General features: G+C 43.7%; 1 protein-coding gene across 3 annotated transcripts in view; it reads left to right on the top strand.

The window, feature by feature from the left end:
- Positions 1 to 19895, top strand: part of SRGAP1 (SLIT-ROBO Rho GTPase activating protein 1) — a 149324-nt gene that overhangs the window by 52987 nt on the left and 76442 nt on the right. The gene's annotated exons all lie outside the window — the stretch shown is intronic.

Genomic DNA, 19895 nt, shown 5'->3' with positions numbered 1-19895 from the left:
TCTTTCACAGGAAACGAGGTGAAATAATGTGGTTGTGTCTGCTGCAGGCTTTAGGCAAGAGAGTCATTTGTCAAGGGGGAAGCTATATCATCCTTCTTGTTAATGCTTTACACATGCATTTTTACTCAAGTGCTTGACAATATGCATTGTACTTTATGGCTGACAGTAATAGAAATCGCCCCCGTGCTGTAGGATTTGGACTGGAAGACAGTGAGCTCTTACCATTAGTGCCATTACTTTTGCCAAGGCATCGGAGCATCATTTTTAGGGAAATGTATCCTTGCAAGTACTTCACCAGGGTGCCTAATGCACAGCTGACAAGTAAGACAGCTCCTGTGCCAGGCACTGCGGGAAATGGTAGAGCACGCGATCAGATGACAGTGTATCACGCAGGGTGAAGAGGGCTTTTCTTGACCCTTTTTTTCTGACACGTGTGACCTCATGTCTGAATAATTTAAGTGAATTTTTGTCGATGTGTCGCTCCACCTGTGCGCAGTGGTTCTTTCTGCCCCTCCCTGACTCACTGGCATGGAGGGCTGCTGCTTGCCGTTTCAGGTGCTACAGATATGTTTGCCCATGCAAAAATGGATTATATGGAGACTAATGGTTTATAGTCATCAAATCTTTCTGGAAAGGGGCTGGTTTCTCTGGGTTCCCCCTGTCAGCAATAGAGAGAGGAGCAGCTCTCCCAGGGAGCAGGCCAGAGCACATGGCACTTGGCTGCTGCTCTGAATTGGTGCCTGAAAGAGAAGCAGGGAGGAAGATGAGCTCTCCTAGGCCAGAGTGATAATGCAACCCTATTATAAGGGCACTGGCACGGATTCAATTCCCTCACCCACTTTTTTTTTTTTCTGGTTGGATTCAGGCCTTGGTCTGACAGATCACGCGGCCACAGGCATCTTATCTCTGGAAGGACTAGAAGGAAAGGCGGGGGTAAGGGACCATGAAGAGGAGGGAAGGTAGGACCATAGATTTCCTCAGCAGCCCACAGCTAATCAGCTAACAGAGATCAGCCGAAGCTGCAGTCCCCTCCGCTTCAGGTCCCATGACCAGTCTGGTTTGCAATAGCTGCCTTAGCCCCCATCGTAAGTTCTTGCCTTCTCCTTCCTCTCACACTGGCAGTGATGTGGTTTGAGGGAGAGCTGATATGAAGGATAATCTTTTTTTTACCTCGTTAATTTTAAAGCGAGATCAACACCCTGAGCAGGCGTAACACATGTTAGCGCAGATGCGCTGCTCTAGATCCAGCTTAGGTCAGCTTAAGTTGCAGCTCTGCAGTGTGCAAAGGGAAGAGTCAGATGGAGGTAATCGGTTAACAGCAAGTGCAAAGACAAGCAATAAGGTTTCCCCTATCTCATAATACCAAATTTGATATAAGGTCATTAACAGTTCCACTTTTGGTTGTACGTGCAGTAGATAGGATGGCTGCTGGGTTTTTGTTTTGCTGGATTTCCTTTTTCCTCAAAGAATCGTTCAGGTTTTGCTTTCAGAACACAAAGGTGGACTCATCCTCCCTCTCCATTGCTTTGTTTGACTGTTAGAGCTTGGGTTTGCTTCCCTGCTGTCTGAGGTCAGCTGGATTTTAGGCAGTGATAAGTGGCTCATCGTAGAGAACACATGGCCAAATACAGTCCTGTCAAACTGAAGTTTTTTTCTTTTATTCTCAATTCCTAGACAGCTTCATCTTGAGATAATGCTACTTCATTTGAAAGTGCTATTTAAAAAAAAAAAAACCAAAAACAACCGCATGAAAGTAGGTGATTGCCTGCTTTAAGTTCTTTGTAACAATCCAACTTTGTAGTGAAATACTCTTCCCATATTAAAAAGCACCAAACACCACACTTGCTTTTTTTTTTCCTTTTTTTTTAGAGAACTTTAAAAATTGAGGGTATAAAAAATTCTTGAAAAGGATGAATAAGTTGCAGGGCCGTTGCAAATTCAATCACAGTAGGTAGTGAAACACCTTCTCCTTATATCACACGAGAATTTAGTGAAAGCTGAGAATAAAATCCCTGTTTCCCAGGTGTTGTTTTTGTACCATCCTCACCTCCACCAGGCAGCTCCTGTCTTGCCTGCGTGAGTTCTGGCATGGGATACTTAATGCCGCATGAAAAACACATTGTTCCTGTATGTGCAGTGCTTGTCAAACAGTGGTTTGAGATTCAGATGGACATGGTTGATAGAAAGGTCACCATTATATGACGCACAAGAAAAGCACAACTGCGCATCCGTTCATTTGATCAATAGAGCTGCTGTTGTGAGGGGTAAATGGTTTCCTTGACCAGATCTTAACAAAAGATGTTTCGTATTGAAGAGGGTGCAATATTCTATTGTTTTGTACGGCTTTCTGAGCTGACCTTTACTATATTTTTTCTTAAGTAGCACATCACTATTTAGATGTTTATGTCTACAGGCTTTACTAAGGAATGTCCTTAACATTGCCAAACCTTGTTCTGAATTTTTGCAGAAGTGTGTTTGAAATGAAAGATAAAAATCTTCTCGTGAATTCATCAAGTAGATTTTTCTATCCTCTTCTCCTCTTCCAAATGTTTCTCATATAAACTGCCTGCAATGGAGCAAATTATTCCACTCCTCCAAATTTATTTTTTAAAAACCCCAAAACATATGGGGAATACAGAGGGAGCATATGCCTGCTAAGTAAAACATCTTGGTAAATAGAGAGGAGCATCCTGCAAATCAGTGTGTTTTATGTGTCTGTCTAGTGCCTGTGCAAAAAGATAATGAAAGGATTTCCTTTTGTCCCCAGGCACTTAAGGTTCTTGCTATCCCTCCCTCCCTGCCTTCAAAAAGCATCAACGGAGACTCTTGAGCAATGGCAGAACGTGTTGGGATGTCCTTCTAGGGCAGGGGGAATACAGGGAAGGCATCCAAAACCCCATTTCCAAAAGAAGACCTGAAGCTGATACCTAAGGTAGTTTGGGATTCATTTGCTTGGGAGCACCATACTGAAGTCACCCATGTACAGAGGAGATCAGAGGAAGGACGTAGGTGGTGGTGAATCCAGCCCACAGCAGAGGCAGATATATTTGGCATTATACAAGCAGCGGCCAGCCAGACAGTGTGTTCTCTTGCATAGCTAAGATGTGAACGAGTGCAGGTTTCTAATAAGACCCAGTGTCTGAGACGTGCCGCGGCGCTGAGCTGACGGAGTATGTGCTGAGTGACAGCACAAGGAACAAGGACAGCACTTTTTCTTATTATATTTCGGTGAACAAATGCATAGATCTGAAGGTGCAAATTGGAAAAAGTCTGGGACTCGCAAAAATGCTGACGGGTTTGTCAGGTATTCCCCTGCCAGTGCAGCCTCTGCAAGGTTGCTGCTTCTCCTGGATCTGCTGTTGTTATGTCACTGAAAACTTTTATTTCTTCCCTTAAGTTTCCTTTGTCAGCAGTTGTTTAGTTCCTTTTATTTGGAGATTTAGAGTATAAAATTTCTATCATCTAAATCATACTGACTAATGACATTAAAAAAAATAATATCAGAATTTCCCTCCTGCAGGAAATGGGAATGTTTTGAACTGTTGTTTACATCTTAATTACAAGTTTTTAATAAATCAAAAGACTGAAACTTTGCAGAGGAAGGAAGTTTTAATTAAAATCCTTTAGGTGCTTTAGAACTGGAATATGTTCGTTCTCCTTTGCTAAATTGAAATGCTTAAGGGCTTTACTGATTTGCTTAGATTTTTTTTTTTTTTCTTAAATCACCTCTGCCTGCACTGGCCATATGGTCTCACGGGTTGAGATATGCTTTGAAAGCATCTTTTCTTTTATTCCACAAACCTGGTGGATCTGCAGCACTGTCACTGGTGCTGTGGGCAGGAGCGAGCCCCGTGCAGGCAGCGCCCGGGAGGAGGCAGCCTGTCCAGCCCGTTCCCAGCAAGACACCTGAGGGATGGGACGGAGGCAGGTTGGGGTGAGCGGCATCCTTGGTAGGTTGGCAATGAGAGGGATTTTTGAGAGGAAGGATCCTTTTTCAAAGTTGTAAATGTCCTACCCTGAAATCAAAATCTGGTACGTTTCTATCAAAATGCAGTTTTTACATCTAGCCTTAATGATGATTCAAGAAACAAATAAAGGGTTAAGCTGTTGCAGATGTGCTTCTTGCTCAAAGGACATGAGATAGGTCTCCAGTCATCATCTCCTCACATTGCTTCATTCGGAGACTACCCTAATTCTGGGTGGCTTTTCCGCCCACTCCGAGGAGCTCAAGCAGCTTGTTTGGCTTGAGCGTGAACTGCTTGTAGGTCTGATGGAAAACTTTTTCCTAGCAAACTGGCTTGCAGCCAGCTTTTTCTACTTGAGCTACTGGCTTTTCTGATCTGAATCTCTCCTTCAAGAGTGCCATACACCTGTGTGGTTAGAGGACTCTCTGGTAAGTAGGAGAAGCTCGCTGGGCTTGGTGGTGCAGAGGAGGAGGCTGAGCTCAGCAGCCTGGCTGGGGGCCACACTCAGTCATCTCCTGGACCAGTGGAGGCTTTTGCCAGCTCCTGCTTCAAGCAATTTTGTAAATCCAGCTCTAGGGGGCTGGGGTTGGGGAATGGCTAGTTGTACATATATGTATATACTGAATGTATAACATTTCAGTTATATTTGCAAATAGTTTCGGGGTGTTTGACACAGTTTAAGGGGGGCTGGTTTGTTCTCCAAGCAAATTTACTGTTGTTTGGAGGTAAGGAAAGGACATTCCTGGTGAGTTTAGCTGGGCTTATCTGCAGCATGATCCAGGTGTTACAAATCTGTTGGGGTTTCTGACCAGCCCTTCTTCATGCATGAAGTTCCTTTGTTTTCTCATGGGACAAAACCAATGCTAATTTGGGTGAAACTGGGTTTTACAGACAAAGAAAGAACTGTTTACCAGGAGCAGCATGTCATAAAGACTTGACTTGCAGGATGCTTAAATACTATCTGAGCACTTTTTGTCTTTGCTTTCCATTCTAGATAGAGTTCTTCTTTTTTTCCCCTCCTATCAGCAGTTTGTTCCTTTAAAGTAGATAAAAGCAAATTAGATTCAAACCCCTTCTCAGCATCTCCCAGCTACCTTACTCTTGTTCCTCGTAACCTGAAAGTCTGTGTAAAGTAAAAATACATCTCCAAATTCTTTGATGAGACTACTTAGTTTAGAATTTGTGACTTGCCTTTGGACTTCAGACATTTGGACCTTGCTATTTGTAATACAGTAGTGTTTAGAAATACAGCGTGGAACACCAGGATCATACAGTTACCAGCCCTGTGTGAAGGTGGAACAAAATTTATGGTAGGAATTTGTACCTTTCTGAATGGTATTTGTGCACACGCTCACAAACAGATAATGCCACCTGCCAGTGCTAAAGACTGCCATGGCTTCACCATTAGTGTTTGATGTGTGTTGTGTTACCGACTACAGTCATATCTGGGCTTGGGACTTTGTTCAGCTCTGCATGGGCCTACAGTAAATTGAAAGTAGAAGCTGGGTTATAGATGACTGTCCTGAGGAGGGTGCAGCTAGCTGTGAAATAGTGGTTGTTTAACAGAGAAGCTGCCAAGTAGGTCTTTCAGATGTCTCCGGTTTGGACATGACTAATCTACAGTGTTAGATTTGTCAGATGTCTGTGATGAATGACTTGAACTTCACTCAAATGTATTGTCTTCATTTCTTCATGATTTTTCCATGGGTGGATTATGCCAGGTTACCACCAAAGTGGTAAAGCAGTAGATTAACACTAAGGTGGAAATGTATATCCAGGTGGAGAGGACAGAACTGAGCCTTCAGTAGACACTCCTTCTGGACTTAGACTAGGTGCAGGAAGTAAGTTGTGGCCAAAAATGCAGGTTTTGCAGAAACTGGAAAGGTTAAATTTTTTTAACCAGGTTATCTCTATTTTTTGTGCTCTTAAAGGTTTGTTGATAGATTTTAAATGGAATGGGAATAGAATAATTTGAGGCTAAGGACTGCAGGTAACTTGAAACTCAAGGTCAGCTGGGTTTCAGTTATCCACTGTCTGTTGATAAGGTTGAGTAACTCTAATAGCTTGCTACTGTACAGTTTTCTTTTCCAGGATCTGCCCTGGTTTCTCCTTATCTCTCTATCTACTTTTGTTTTATGAGTATTTCTGATGAGAGCTTCGGTAACTTATTTGATGCCGAAGTAGTGATTCTCTTGCCTAAAATGCACTGGCATCTCCTTCTGCTCCCCCTGCCCCTTTCCAGGAGATGCGCTCCAGCCCGTTGGTCACAGCAGCCCCTTTCAGGGCACCCCTGGGTTCCTCCAGACTGAGCGGGTGTGTGCTGCCCACACCTCATGGCTCGTTGCTCCTTAGTTAATCCTTTCAGCTCTTTCCCCAATACTCCTGACCGACTCTAGCTTTGTTTCAGGAAAAAAGAGCAGGCCTAAGGTAAACATATGGAAATTTAGCACTGTTGTAAAACCAGTATCAGGAGTATTTAGAGTATTCCTGTTATCCTTAACTGAGGGTAAAGCCTCCTTTGGCAAACTGTCAGAAGCCGATGAGACTCATATTGCTTGCTAGCATGACTGGTTTGTCCTTTTGAGTACCCTTGCTTTTTTCCCCAGTTGGTATCCATGTTCACTGCATTTATTCTTTCCGGAAGTTCCTCTAGTTTTTTGCTCATGGCTGGAGGATGGGCTTCTTACAGGATGGAGATTTCTCCATCGTAGGTCTTTGATTTCTTCACTAAGTTGCACACTGCTTTCTGTGAATTGCCAAACTACATTTTTTTCCCCAGAATAATGAATAACTATTTCTCCAGGTTACCACTTTGCCATCTAGCTGCTATCGCTGCTGATGTGCTTCTCAGATCTGGCACTTTATGTGTATGAAAATTAAGTAACTCCATTTCAGTTTAGCCCCGGAAGGGGCCTAGGAGCTACTGCTCCTGCCCTGCTCATTGCAACCCTTCTCCTTTACTCACTCCAGCAGGGCTTTGGCTACCAGATTGTCTACTTCCAAGTGGAGCTAGGTGAAAAACATAGGCAATAATAGGGTTTTTAAGGCCTTTTTTTATAAAGGGATCCTGAACTAAGTAGCACATGAAGGATTCGTCCCTTGGCCTTTCACTGAAGGTGCTCGAAGTGGCACATCTGTTTCCTACAACTGTTCTTGGTGTCTTTGCTTCCACAGAGCAGCCATCGGAGCCTTGCTGGAAACCCTAACAACACATATGTCTCTTGGAGAAAGTCATTTGCAGAATAGACAAAGCAGTGAATTAATGTGGGAAGATGATGCATATAGTGGGTTCTACAAATCATCAACTTTAACTTTTGCTGCTTCTGATATTTCATCTCATTAAAAAAAAAAAAGAGTGGTTTGTTTTTTGTTTTTTTTAACTTCTAACAGATTGAAGATTGTTTCCAGGGGAGCTAGAAATATGCAAATTATTTTAGCCCAAAGTTCACTTACTAGCAGATACTATTCTTCATCTTGCTGTTGAGTAAATGAGCAATGGTTACCTACAAAGTCTCACGCTGGATTATTTTTTTTCTATTCCCATTAGCAGGAGTCTTGGGGAGGGGTGGGGGGCTTTCTTCTCCTCCTACTGTAACAACTGAAGCTAAATTTAATTAAATGCAGTTCACAATCCAATTAATACTTCCCCATAGCAGGAAGATGGAACAAAGAATTTGCTCTGTGACACTGAAGGATTTGTTTTTTCCCAGCTGCTGTTAGTGGAATTTGGAGCTCTGAGTCATTGGGTTCAAACTTGTCAGAAAACCTTCCTTTGAGGTAGACTTCTTATTTTCTCACTTAGAAATTACATCTTTTACTAAATCAGAGTAGTACATAGACAAATCTCTTTGAAGCTTGGCAGAAATTATATAATCTTATTTATTTGGTGACATATAAAAATACCTGGCTGTTACTACTAACAAACATGATGATTATCATCTTACATTTTTTAGGATCCCCACAGACAGAAGAAGTTCTTCCATCACGATAGGGGTTATTGTTTTGTTTAATTGGTAAAAATACTAACTTTTTCTGCTCAAAGTTTTGCATACAAAACTTCTTTTTTCATTCCCAGAATGTGATGTTGTCATGTTTCTTAAATCATCTATTGAGTCAAATTCAGTATTAGTTGCTATGTGAAACTGAGACAAGACACTGAAATATATTTTTTAGATAGTATTGTAGTCAAGCTCAGAGGACCGATAATCACACACTGGGTACTTCCTTTTCACAGACTCAAGCCATGTCTCTACTAAAAAATGATGCATATCAAGGTCCATCTGGTGTGACAGACATATTCCCCAGCAAGGCTGGGGGATAAATCTGTACAAGGAGTATGAAGCTTGGTGATATGATTTAGTTCAAAGATTTATTGTGTGGTAGACACCATCCTTCGCTCAGCACTGAGTGGGTGAGGGAGGAGCTCCAGTCCCCCACTGCCATAAGGACACCTCACTGATGCAGGGTGATGGGGACAGTCCCTGGTCCATGCTGTCCCCTGAGCCCTGCACAGCTGGTGCCAGCGAGGAGGGTGGTCATAAGCAGGGACTAATGCTGTGCCCAGAAATGTGCCAGCAACTAAACGAGACTATGCAGCTCCGATGTGTCACCCAAGACAGTGTCTTTGCCCCACTTGGTTGACTACAGTAGACAGGACCTTATGCAACTACAAGGCTGTACTCAGGTGAGTAATTAACACAGGATGTGGACATAAAGTTTTAAAACTGGTGTTAAAGGCATCACAGTGGCATAGCTGTTTGTCTCAGTGAAGAAGAGGAGCATCATGGATCTTTCGCAGCAAAAAAAATTCAAAGTTATTCTAGAAGAAAAACACAAAAGTGCTCAATATGTTAAATTTGCATTTTTTAGGAGGTAAACGTGTAAAAGAAAAATGAGCAAAGGTGAAAATATTTTGCTGCACGTTAGGCAGGTTGGGCTGAAAAGGGATGTGGGTAAAGTCCTGGCACACAGAGCACAAGTTACGGTTTCCTTTTTGTCCTTAACTGGACCATGACTTCACCTTGGGAGTTAAAAAGCTGTCACTGAAAGTCACGGCTGGGTCAAATGCATGCTCTTATTTATGGCATGTGGTGGGGTGTCTGTCGTACTAAAAATGTTTTACTGACCTCTTAAAGATGTGCTATGCATGGAGAATCATTTTTCACAGGATGTGGGGAGTGCGTCTTCTCTAGTTATTAATTCCTGAGTCTTACTGCAGTGGCAGTCATCAGTGTATAGGAGAGGGGCTATCTGATTGATGTACAGATTTCATGGCTTTCCCGCTTGTCCTCCTGCTCAAGAGTTCCTGCCCTGCTCCGCTACCAGCATAACTCTCATCTTAGCAGCTATGTCACCTACCGGAGGTTCAGAATAATTTATTTTTTGTCAAGCAAAGACACATCTCTCAACATTTCATGTATAGAAAAGCCTTCAGACGTTTTCACTTGTCAGCTGTCCACCTGAGATATTAAGAAGGAATGGTTTTATTGTGGCAGAACTTAACAAAATGAAATGGTGCTCACGTCTGTGTGGAAGGGAGGTTTCTACTTCTCCGGAGGTGAAGGATGTGTGCCTGCACCAAGCCTGGGGTCATTGCAGGGAGGCGTTGGCAGACGGGTGATGCAGGGTCTGTCAGAGAGCGGATGGACACTGCTGCGCTGCCCAGAGTCAGCTCCATCCTCAGCCTTGTGGCAGCCCGGGCAGGAACTTAACCTGGCTTCACCCAGCTTACAAGTAAGGAAGCTGATTAAGATCATTAGGTTCTCATTACTGTTCTGATCATGACAAGCTCATTTTTTTTCTGCTGCATGTTGTGCACTTTGTGCGTATGTTCTGCACTTTGACGAAACTTTAGAAGAGCCTTTTGGAAGTAGATGCAGCTACCAAATATTTTGTGCTTGGGGCACATACCCTACAGCAGAGACATACATACGCTGCTTGTTGAAGCGTATGGTGCTTGGTGCAGCACCTAGTAGTTGACTACTTATTTCTGAGTAATCGCAGCTAGGGCAGAATGATGTGAATTGTTCGTTGAATTGTCATGTAACATCTTTCAAGAAAATAAGATCTTGGAGTTTGGGGAAACAGGGAGCAGAAAGGGCATCTAAAATTGGGATGCTGAAGGAGTGGAGTTGCCTTGAATTATTTCCAGGGTAACTGGGAACTTGCTTTCGCTACAGGTCTTATTTTCTAACTGGCACTTGGTTATTATTCTGAAAAATCATAGCAGTTATGGAAGTCTGAAATCAGTTTCAGATTTTTTTACCATCTAAATTTAATTAGAGGAGTCATGAGTTAATAATAACACTGCAATAATTTCTGAGTGCTAGAGAGGGGTGGAAAAAGTGGACCTAAATCTGCCACGTTGAGATAATTAAGCAGTGTCAGACAGGACTCAAGGTTCCCCAGCGCTTCAGCAGCTCCTGCACGCTCAGAACGCCCTCTCCAAAGCGCAAATTAAAATGGGAAAGAAAAGGACTACCCTGTCTTCTGTCTGCCTTACAATTTCCTCCTTTTTGCTGCTGCTTACAGGGGAAATTGCTAAAACCAATATAGCAGTGACCAAATATGGTCACATGTGGCAAACAAAAGTCCAGAAGTCCTCCATGGCAAGAATGGGTTTGTTTAACAAGCTTGCCTGCGTTTTAGTACAAAGTCAAGGATGGTGATCCCAGGGTCTGTAAACCTGCACACGCCCAGCATTTGTTTTCACACTGAACCATCAACTTTAAGACTATCAGCTGCTGCTTCTTTTGTTCTGCATTTCTTGCCATTTGTCACTGTAGTCTGACAGGTACATCACTCATCTCAGAGGAGAAGCAGCCTGCACCCCACTGTAAGGAGACTCCATGGCCAGTTGGCCAACCCATCGAGTAGCTGAGGAGCTGTGGGCTCGGAAATACCCCTGGAAGTGGGGCCGTGGGCCTGGAAGTTCAATTGAAAGCAGACAGTTTGGGGGAATGCTTATTAAGATACGTTTCTTGACTTCTTTGCACTCCCGTGGTCATCTTACATCGGCAGAGGCTCGGTCATGGTTCACGTTATAGTGCTTATTTCATCAGGCAGGTAATTAGCTCTATAAACAGTGCCCTGAGTGGTGGGGAACTTTGTAACTGTGTCCTCAAGTCTGTTCTGGCCTTACAAGAAAGTAACAAAGCACAAACCAAGGAGAAGTTATTATACTAATTTTTAAAAATAAAATATGAATTCTTCATTAAAATAGTACATTCACAGGTAGAGAATTTCTACAAAAATACGAAGGTTTGGTTTTTTTAAGTTCCAGGTGACCTCAAATAAGAGCACAACAGGTAAGTGTTATACATACGGAAAGATAAAACCTGCCAGCAGTATATCTGTGAAGATGTGCTGGTTTTGGCTGGGGTACAGTTAATGTATAGGGCTATGGTTTGGATTTGTGTTGGAAACAGTGTTGGTAACACAGGGGTGTTTTAGCTGTTGCTGAGCAGTGCTTATGCAGAGTCAAGGCCTTTTCTGCTCCTCACACCCCACCAGCCAGTAGGCTGGGGGTACACAAGAAGTTGGGAGGGGACACAGATGGGACAGCTGACCCCAGCTGACCAAAGGGATGGATATTCCATACCATATGACATCACGCTCAGTATCCAAAGCTGGAGGAAGAAGATGGAAGGGGGGGACATTCAGGGTGATGGCATTTGCCTTGCCAAGTAACCATTACGTGTGATGGAGCCCTGCTTTCCTGGAGATGGCTGAACACTGCCTACCCGTGGGAAGCAGTGAATGAATTCCTCGTTTTGCATTGCTTGCGTGAGTGGCTTATTAAACTGTCTTTATGTCAACCCATGAGTTTTCTCACTTTTACGCTCCTGATTCTCCCCCCCATCCCACCAGTGATGGAGTGAGCGAGTGGCTGCGTGGTGCTTAGTTGTTGGCTGGGGTTAAACCACGACGGAAGAGCAAGAGAACTGACCGTCACCCAGAAAAATTATACCTTGTAGTTTGATTTAATTTGTAAAACAGCTAGAGCATCTCAGGAGCGTTAAAACCACCCCATCTATACAGCAGTGGTCTGTTCACTTCAGAACAGCCTCTCTGCGGATCCCCAAAGATCATCCTGTTCATAAGGCTGAGTTCCTCTTGCAGCCCCAGTGTAGTGGCGATGGCATGTGTGCGCCAAGCTCTGCTGCTCCCCGGCCTGGCCGCCTCCACCCTGCCCGCCTGCACGCTCCGTCAGTGCAGCCTCGCCAAAGAGTTCGTGCGTGCTCCTGCTGAGCCTGGTGGCTAAGAAGTATAGTATTATTTCCCCCGCCAGTGTAAGCTGCTGCTGGGAAATGGTCTTTGTTATAGCTACAACTTTTGGGAAGGTTTTGAAAGAGGTTGAGGCTGATCTGTAATGGCACTGACATGAGTGGTCTAAGTTATGCCTGCCTTTCTCTTTCCTGCTCTGACAATACCTTTGGAATGTAACCGGCAAGAAACGCGTCTTTTCCCTCTATGGGTTAGTCTGTCTCTCTGTCTGTCTGCAGGAGTTCCGATACTGAGACATGGTGACCAGGGAGGGTTGTGTAGCCTGGATGTAAGAGGGGAAAAAGACTGCCTGCTTTGATAGCAGTATGTCCATTGGATGGGCATAAGCTTCTTGTAAGCTTAAGTAAAAATACTAATCCCAGCATGAGTAAAGTTAGTGACAAATCTCTATTGATTTCAGGGAGGTCAGAATTTAACTTACAAGCCTTGATCTTTTGCTGACGTGAATTTTCTGGGACACATGAGCTTGACCATCAGTTGATGCTGAAACTGCTTTTAATGCTCCAGAAATGAAGGGGTTGTTCTACTTTATGAAGTGGTGTAGCTGAAATAACATTTCCTTAGGTGCTAGTTAAAATGTAGAATTTATGATCTAAACGCAGAAGAGCAAGCATGTAGCAAGATATAGCATAGAGCATGTGCTGGGTGAACCCTGTTGAATAGTTAAGAGACAGTCTGTGTTCTGCAAAAAATGAATTTTCTATACAGAGAAAAGAACCAGAAGGAAGGCTACATTTCATCTACCGATTAGAGCAATCCCAGCAGTCTATAATCACCAAATTAAATAATAGACTTATAGAAATCTGTGGCCAGGAAGGGGTATTTTTTTTCTTGTAGAGTGCTGTTGTCAATCCAGCATTCCAGACATTGCTGCAAAGAATTACTCAGAGGACATCCATGAGTCATTTTTCTGTTCTACTGGCACATACCTCGTTGGTAAGAAGAGGGGAAAGATTTGGGCATACTGAGTTTCCTTTTAATTTTTTCATGTGCCCAAAATTTAAGTCTGCAAGGATAGGCAGCTTTTCGTGGTAGCTTTAACAAGCGTAAAAAATCCCGGATGGTCTAAATCCTTTAGAAGCTTCAGAATAAGTTGTCACATAGATCTTGACAGTTTAGGTGGCCTAAATGGGTTTTTAGACACCTGCGGCATGATCGCCTGTCTGCTTGGCAGACAAAGATGCCCACAGACAATGACTCTGTCTCTCTCTTCTTTCCTCTCTAAGGCTACAGGCCTTTGCCATGAATGCCACGGCTGGGGTAGCTTCTGGTTTGTTTTATTCTTCTTACATGTCACTGGGGGCTTGTTTGATGTGGATTCTTTGCTCTTCTTTTGTGTGCTGGTGGTTTGCAGTGGTGATTTGCTCTTCTGGAGGTGGGGCAGTTTGACTGCAGGGGAGCATCTGCTCCCACAGTGGGACTGGGTCAGGCTGGTGAAAGACCTTGCATCAGACCATTGAGGCAGAGGGGGCCCTCTTGCACTTTGATCTCTTCTCTTCTGGTTGGCAGTGTTGGTGGGGTTGAGCTGGGATTTTACTGTCAAACAAAACAAAGTTCCCTGTACTCTAAGAGGGAGAAGTTTTTGTCCTCAGAGTCCCAGCTCCTGTGACCAGAAGGACAAAGGCTCAAGTTTTGATAGGACGTAGTGCCAGCGCTTAGTTAGGGGTGCAAAGGAGCAGCGGGTGCAGAAGCAGTGGCACTCAAAATGTGGTGCAGGCAGTCTGCCTGCTTAAACCCACGGTCGCTTGGCAGTAGTGCTGTGGCAAGAAGTGTCCTGCCAAGTCGTGAGCTGGCACGCTGCCCTCCATTCAGGCTCGGACTGTAGGCAGCCAAGTGACCAGCAGCTGTGGCTGTGAATAGCAGGAGGGCGTTAGTCCAAGAACAACAAGAAGAAGAGCTTCTTCAGCTACGTATAGAGGTATTCTTGGCTCTTCCAGACATGTCTTCCTATTTAAAGGGGAACTGGAAGGTAGAAGGTACCCTAATGCAGCCACCCTTTCTGGATCCCATCCACTGGGATCCCCCAGTTATGCGGTTCTGGCTGGGGGCATGTTGTTGCTCAGTCTGTAGCTGCAGTAGGTAGGAATGTGTTTGCTTGAATGGGTAGAACAAAGTTTGCAGCTGCAAGGAGAGAATTTGTTCTTTCTCTGCTCTCTCTGTTTCAGCAGGACAACTGAAGCGACCTGTTAACAATTGTCTTCATCCTGCAAATGGCTTCTACACCAGCTTTCCTGCCAATGGCTGCACAAGGACTGTTCTTATCTTTAAGCATCCCAAAGTGCTTGAACGAATGAGGTTTACAGTTTTTAAAGGGGTTGACAGATGTCAACAGGGGCTTCAGATTGCTGACCCTTTGTACAGCCCTTCAGATACCAGGCGTGATTCTCACTCCCCATTCTTTTCCACAGGCTGCTACAGCCTGGAGATGTGTTCTGTCAAACACAGCCTCAGCCACATCCCCAAACAAATAAAAAGTCTGAATTGAATTCTCTGGGAAATGGCAAGAAGCCAAACAGTAAATTTAGAGCTGGGGTGTGCATTGCAGAGGTTTCACTTTAAGTGGGAACATGCATAAAGCTGTATGCTCAATGTCCTAAGTGAAATTGGCTGAGGAGGGCAGAAGAAAGTCCACAGAAGTCCTACCTTCAGAAGCTCAAGGGTGTCACTGTCTATGCAGCCACACTTCTTACTTGCGTGTTGAACACGGGAAAGTGATTTCCACTAGTCTGTCATAGAAAGTTAATGTTGTGGGACAGGCTTATGATCTATTTAAAGGCATTTCTGCAGCAGCCTGCGAGATCCTCACCCTAGCATCTCTCATCAGCTGTCAGGCTGGTGGAATTTCCTGGCTTTTCAAGTGCTTGTGGTCTGGGAAAATGGCAGCAAGGACCTGGAAGAGAGCACGAGCCAGACTCCCTGCCGACCACAGAGCTTCCCTCACCATTTGTCATATAAACACTTAAATAGCTTTCTAGACATGGCTCTGAGAAATAAAAGCTTGTCCAGCGCTAGTACCTTTAGGCTCTGTATCTCAAAAAGGAGTATCAGCTGCTGGGACAGAGCACCCACCACAGGGCTGAGATCTCTCATTATCTTTATCTTATTGTCTGCTGAGAGGGAGTTTAATGTCCCCAGCAGGTGTGGGAGTGCTGATCCTAGGGGTGACATGGTGTTAAAGACTACAAATTGCACAGGGGCACCTTCGGGCCCCCCTCAGTGATTCCTGCTGTGGTTTTTCTGTTGGCAAACATCCTCGGTGGGCTGGAGCTAAGCGCTTTCCTGAAACAAAACCTAAACTCCAGATGTTGGCCAGCTGCGTTCAGCTGGACCAAAGCTCTGACCATCTCAACAGAGAAGCCAAAAGCAGGTCCTTACAAAAGCAGAAGGCTGGGATGAAACTGGAAAGATCAGTCCCGCGATGCAGCACCCCAGCTTCTAGCAGCAGCCTTGGGCACGAGCCATTCTTGCACTAACTGAGGCGCAGTGAGAGGCACATAAGACTCTGGTGTCTTCAAGGAGGAACTGCAAGATGATTAATGCTCCCATATCTGCTTAATTACAAGTGCATGTCAGTAACCAGATGATTTTAAGATCTGAATCTTTTCCTATGGAATATGATCTGCATATCATTAATGTGAGAATGGGGGATATGTGTGTTGGTAGTTCACTAGGGTAAAAAAATGGCTCAGTTGTAACGGTTTGGAAATACAAAGTCTGAGATGACTTGTATTGTCCTTAGCTGCATTTGATGAGACATTTCTGAGTGTTTTAAAACTAATCTAAAATTTTAATTTATTTGTGAAGGACATATTTAAAGAAAGATGGGAGGTGTTACGGCTTTTGTCTGAAGTTACCTGAGCAGGTAAAACATGCAAATATAACTATGCCTTGTGAGAGCCTATTTGTACTCTCGAATAGTTCTGATGAGGTTCTTGCTTTTATAATCATTCAGAGCATGGGGCCCTGAGGCTGTTTGTATTATTATCCAGTAATACTACTGGATTAATGTGTCTGTGTAGTTTGTGTATTGTAGTCATGACTTAAATATAGCTGCTTGCCGGGCAGGGTGGGGTAGGAGGTGGGAGGCTTGCAGCGCAGCCGAGGGGGCGACCAAGGAGAGGCATCTGGCTCTGCAGCACTTTCCAGCGCTTTGAGCAAACACCAAAAACCATGCGAGCACAAAAGTTAATTCCACGTAGAGGGGAGTTAAGGGTGGCAAGCTGCAACAGCTCTTGGGGTGACTCGGGCAGCAAGCAGCTCACGGCAGACATGTAACAGCACCACGAAGCGTTCATTAGTGTTGCTTTGTTCGAGAGTTGGTAATAAGGGTTCATGGTGGTCTGGGAGGCCTCCGAGGGCTGGCAAGACAAGGCACAGTCTAGCGCGGCACGGCAGGAGTCCTGCAGCATCACAGGGCAGGGATGCGGGTGTTGCAGTGGGGAGTGCTGTGGCAGGGCAGCAGTGTGCGTGCAAAGCGCTGGTCTGGCAGTGGCTTAATTTGGTTAATACTGTGTATTGACGAAGTGTACGGCTTCTGAGGTCAGGAGGGGGTTTCTTGTGGCTTTCCGTGATGTTTGATGGAGCCTGGGACTTTGGTGTGTGTGTAAGCAAAGGTGAGGAGTTTTGTTCCTTGCTGGTGTGTGACCAGCACAGTGTATCTCACCACTGGTGCCTTCAGGTGGGACGCTGGCCTATAACTGGTTACACATATGTTCTCCAGGGTAACATGGTGTATTACTGCAGTGCTAAGTCATTGTTTATAATATTGTACTGTGTGCAAAGAGGTAACCTTGATGAGTTTATTTCTGATCATGATTTGGGTGATGTCAGTAGTTCAGCTTCATCCACTCTGTACTTAACTCTCAAAACAGCTATAACCTTGTCTCCTTTTGTTTTTCATAGTGCACTGGTTTAACCTCTTGTCAGAAGAAAATAAAGATTTATTGAAAGGTTAGAGTTATATCTTGAAGGCTGCCACAAACAAAACCTAATTTTATACTTAATGCAGTAATTCTAGAGGATGGTGTCAATGAGGGCATAAACTTGAAATTATTTTTAACACAAGAATCTTTAGAAATAAAACTTTACTCAGAGGTTATTGATTTAATTACAGTCACATTAGCTGCTTCCTTGCTTTGGTCATGTGTCCAAATCTTGGACAAAGGGTGAGGGGTTTTTTTCCACTTGATGTGAATTTAGTCTGTTTAAGCTGCAGTGTAAATGGATGGGATTCCCTTTGAACCAGCCCTTGGCCAGAAAACCAGTGAGTAGGACTCAAAGCTGCTGTACAGAGAAGGAAAAGGTGTTAATTCATCCATAGTTTAAACATTCCTGTTCCTGGCACAAAATAGCCTGGCAATCATTTGACATCAGCCACCCCACAGAGCAGAATAGGACAATGTCATTGTCCATTACAGCTGCTATCAGTTTGACTTTGAATTTAAATGTGACAGCAAAATAGAGTAAGGACAGGCACCCTTCTGTTGTCTGCTGCACCTGTTTCTGTATCTATGGTGTTTGGGCTCTACTGGTTTTTCACTTGGCACCTTCTTGGTGTATTGAGTATTTATTTCCTTGAATACTGTGCAACAATTTTCCATGCTGCTCTTTGTAGCCCTAGGGAAATCACACGTGTGGATTGGTTAAAGAAGATAGCGTTGCCTTGGTGCGTTTTTCCATAGCAGTAGGTAATGGGTAGTCTATGCTAGTTAATAGTACTTGGAGAGTTGTGATTTTGGGATGCACAGCCACTTATAGTGGCTGGCTGTTATGCCAGTGTTTGGTGGGGGGGTTTTTTTAGGTTTTGTTGTTTTTGTTTTTTTTTTTAAATCCATAGCTTTCACTTATCAGAAAGTGAAAATCACAATACTTGCTGATCTGATTTCTTATTCATTGCCATCTCCTCAGCCTGCCAATATGACTTTACACACATTATTAGTAAAAGAAGAATTTAAAAGTGCAAAAGCAGAAGGATAGGAAAGACTGGGAGGAGAACTGCTATGCTGAAGTCTCTTCTGGTCAGACTCTGATCAGGTGGCATGAGTGGGACATTCATCTCCCCTTTTTCTCTTCCAGTGCGAGGTCAGAGGCTCAGCCTTTTGGAACCAGCACATTCTTTCTCTTTGACGAGATTCAAATAGCCAGAAATTGTGGAACTTCCTTCATAAGGCTGTAGTCCCTCTGTGCCCCTAACTTACCACCTTACTCAGTTTGGACACCTCCAGCCACCATCACCTTTTAGAGATCATGCTTCAATTTTGTTTTCTAATATACAAGTTTGCAGGAAGCCATTACTGTCCACTGGAAATGCAGACAGCATCAGAAAGCTAATGCAGTTTCTCATATTGTATCTGTCGTCCCCTGTTCATTGTTTCCTGTATCTCTATTCATATATTCCTGTTTCTAAAATCTTTCTCTTTCCTGTTGCTATGGTAAAAGCCGGCCTAAAAAGGAAGAATTACAGCAGCAAGATCCACTGACCTACAAAATAGTCAGAACGTAGTTGCTCTGTACAGAGCTCTGCTTTTAAAGTATCTGGTAGAAAATCTATAGTGGGGAAGGGAGATAGATACCCAAAGTACAGGGACCATGTACATGGGTTTGGATTTAGTCAAAACTCCAGCTTATGGGCAAAATTGCTGCTTCTGATCAGTGAATCTGTGCAACTGGTTTCCTATACACGGGGAATTTTTCATGATTGCAATAGTAAAAGTCGTGGACACCCAAAAAAGCAGTCTTGGGGTTTTGTTTCTGTTAATAACCTTCCAGCTTTACTGCAATTTTCTTCTCTATGTACATGAATGTCATTGATACAGTGTTGTATTACACTGTCTCATCCTTGCTGGAGGCATGGTCCTTTTCCAGCGAACTGATTTGAAATGAAATGAAAACCAGACCATGAATTTTTTGGTTCACCTCCCAGACTATAAAAATGGATGGTCTCATTAATGATTAACCCAGCAGCTGGTAGCTCAAAGGAGATCTGGAAGAAAACACTGCACTGTCTCCCTCCTGCAGTAAATATATTGGCTTAACAGTTTTCTGTGCTCATCCTACCTTATTTCAGTATACACATTATTTGAATCCCAGCAGAGTGGATCTCTGTCTTTGTACCTGGTTTAAGATCAGTAAGGATGTACTAGTTCCTAGCTGCATCAGATAATTTTTGGAATGTTACTGCTACTTACTGGTTTGCAGTTCCCTGTGATGTTAGCACTGGGTTTTAGAACGCTTTTCTATTTCTAACCAGTGGGGCATCTGAGATTTCCAGCAGCTTCTTACCCACAGCATGGTTCAATCATTAGGAATCAAGTAAAAGTTCACAACAATTTTGCATTTAGGTGGATATCAGTTCTGGCCACTGTTGTGGTCACAAAATGGTTACTCCTGTGTTTACTCCACAACGTTGAATTACAGTGTGCCTGGGCAGCTGACAAAACTCTAATGAACCAATCTCTCAAAAGAACTGAAGGGATGTTTTTAGACTAAGTGTTCCCAGAATGTGATTAACTGCTCAGCACTCAAGAAATAAAAGTGCTAAAAAAAAACCTAGAAGAAAAACCTGACCACATAGCAATTGTGCATATGGCAAACAGCATACGATACAGTGGTAAGAAATCTGGAGGCTTTTGCCTGTTACTCTAG

The sequence above is a fragment of the Chroicocephalus ridibundus genome, chromosome 1 (assembly GCF_963924245.1).
Source record: "Chroicocephalus ridibundus chromosome 1, bChrRid1.1, whole genome shotgun sequence".
NCBI classification, from domain to species: domain Eukaryota; kingdom Metazoa; phylum Chordata; class Aves; order Charadriiformes; family Laridae; genus Chroicocephalus; species Chroicocephalus ridibundus.
This window is presented reverse-complemented; position numbering and strand designations above follow the sequence as displayed.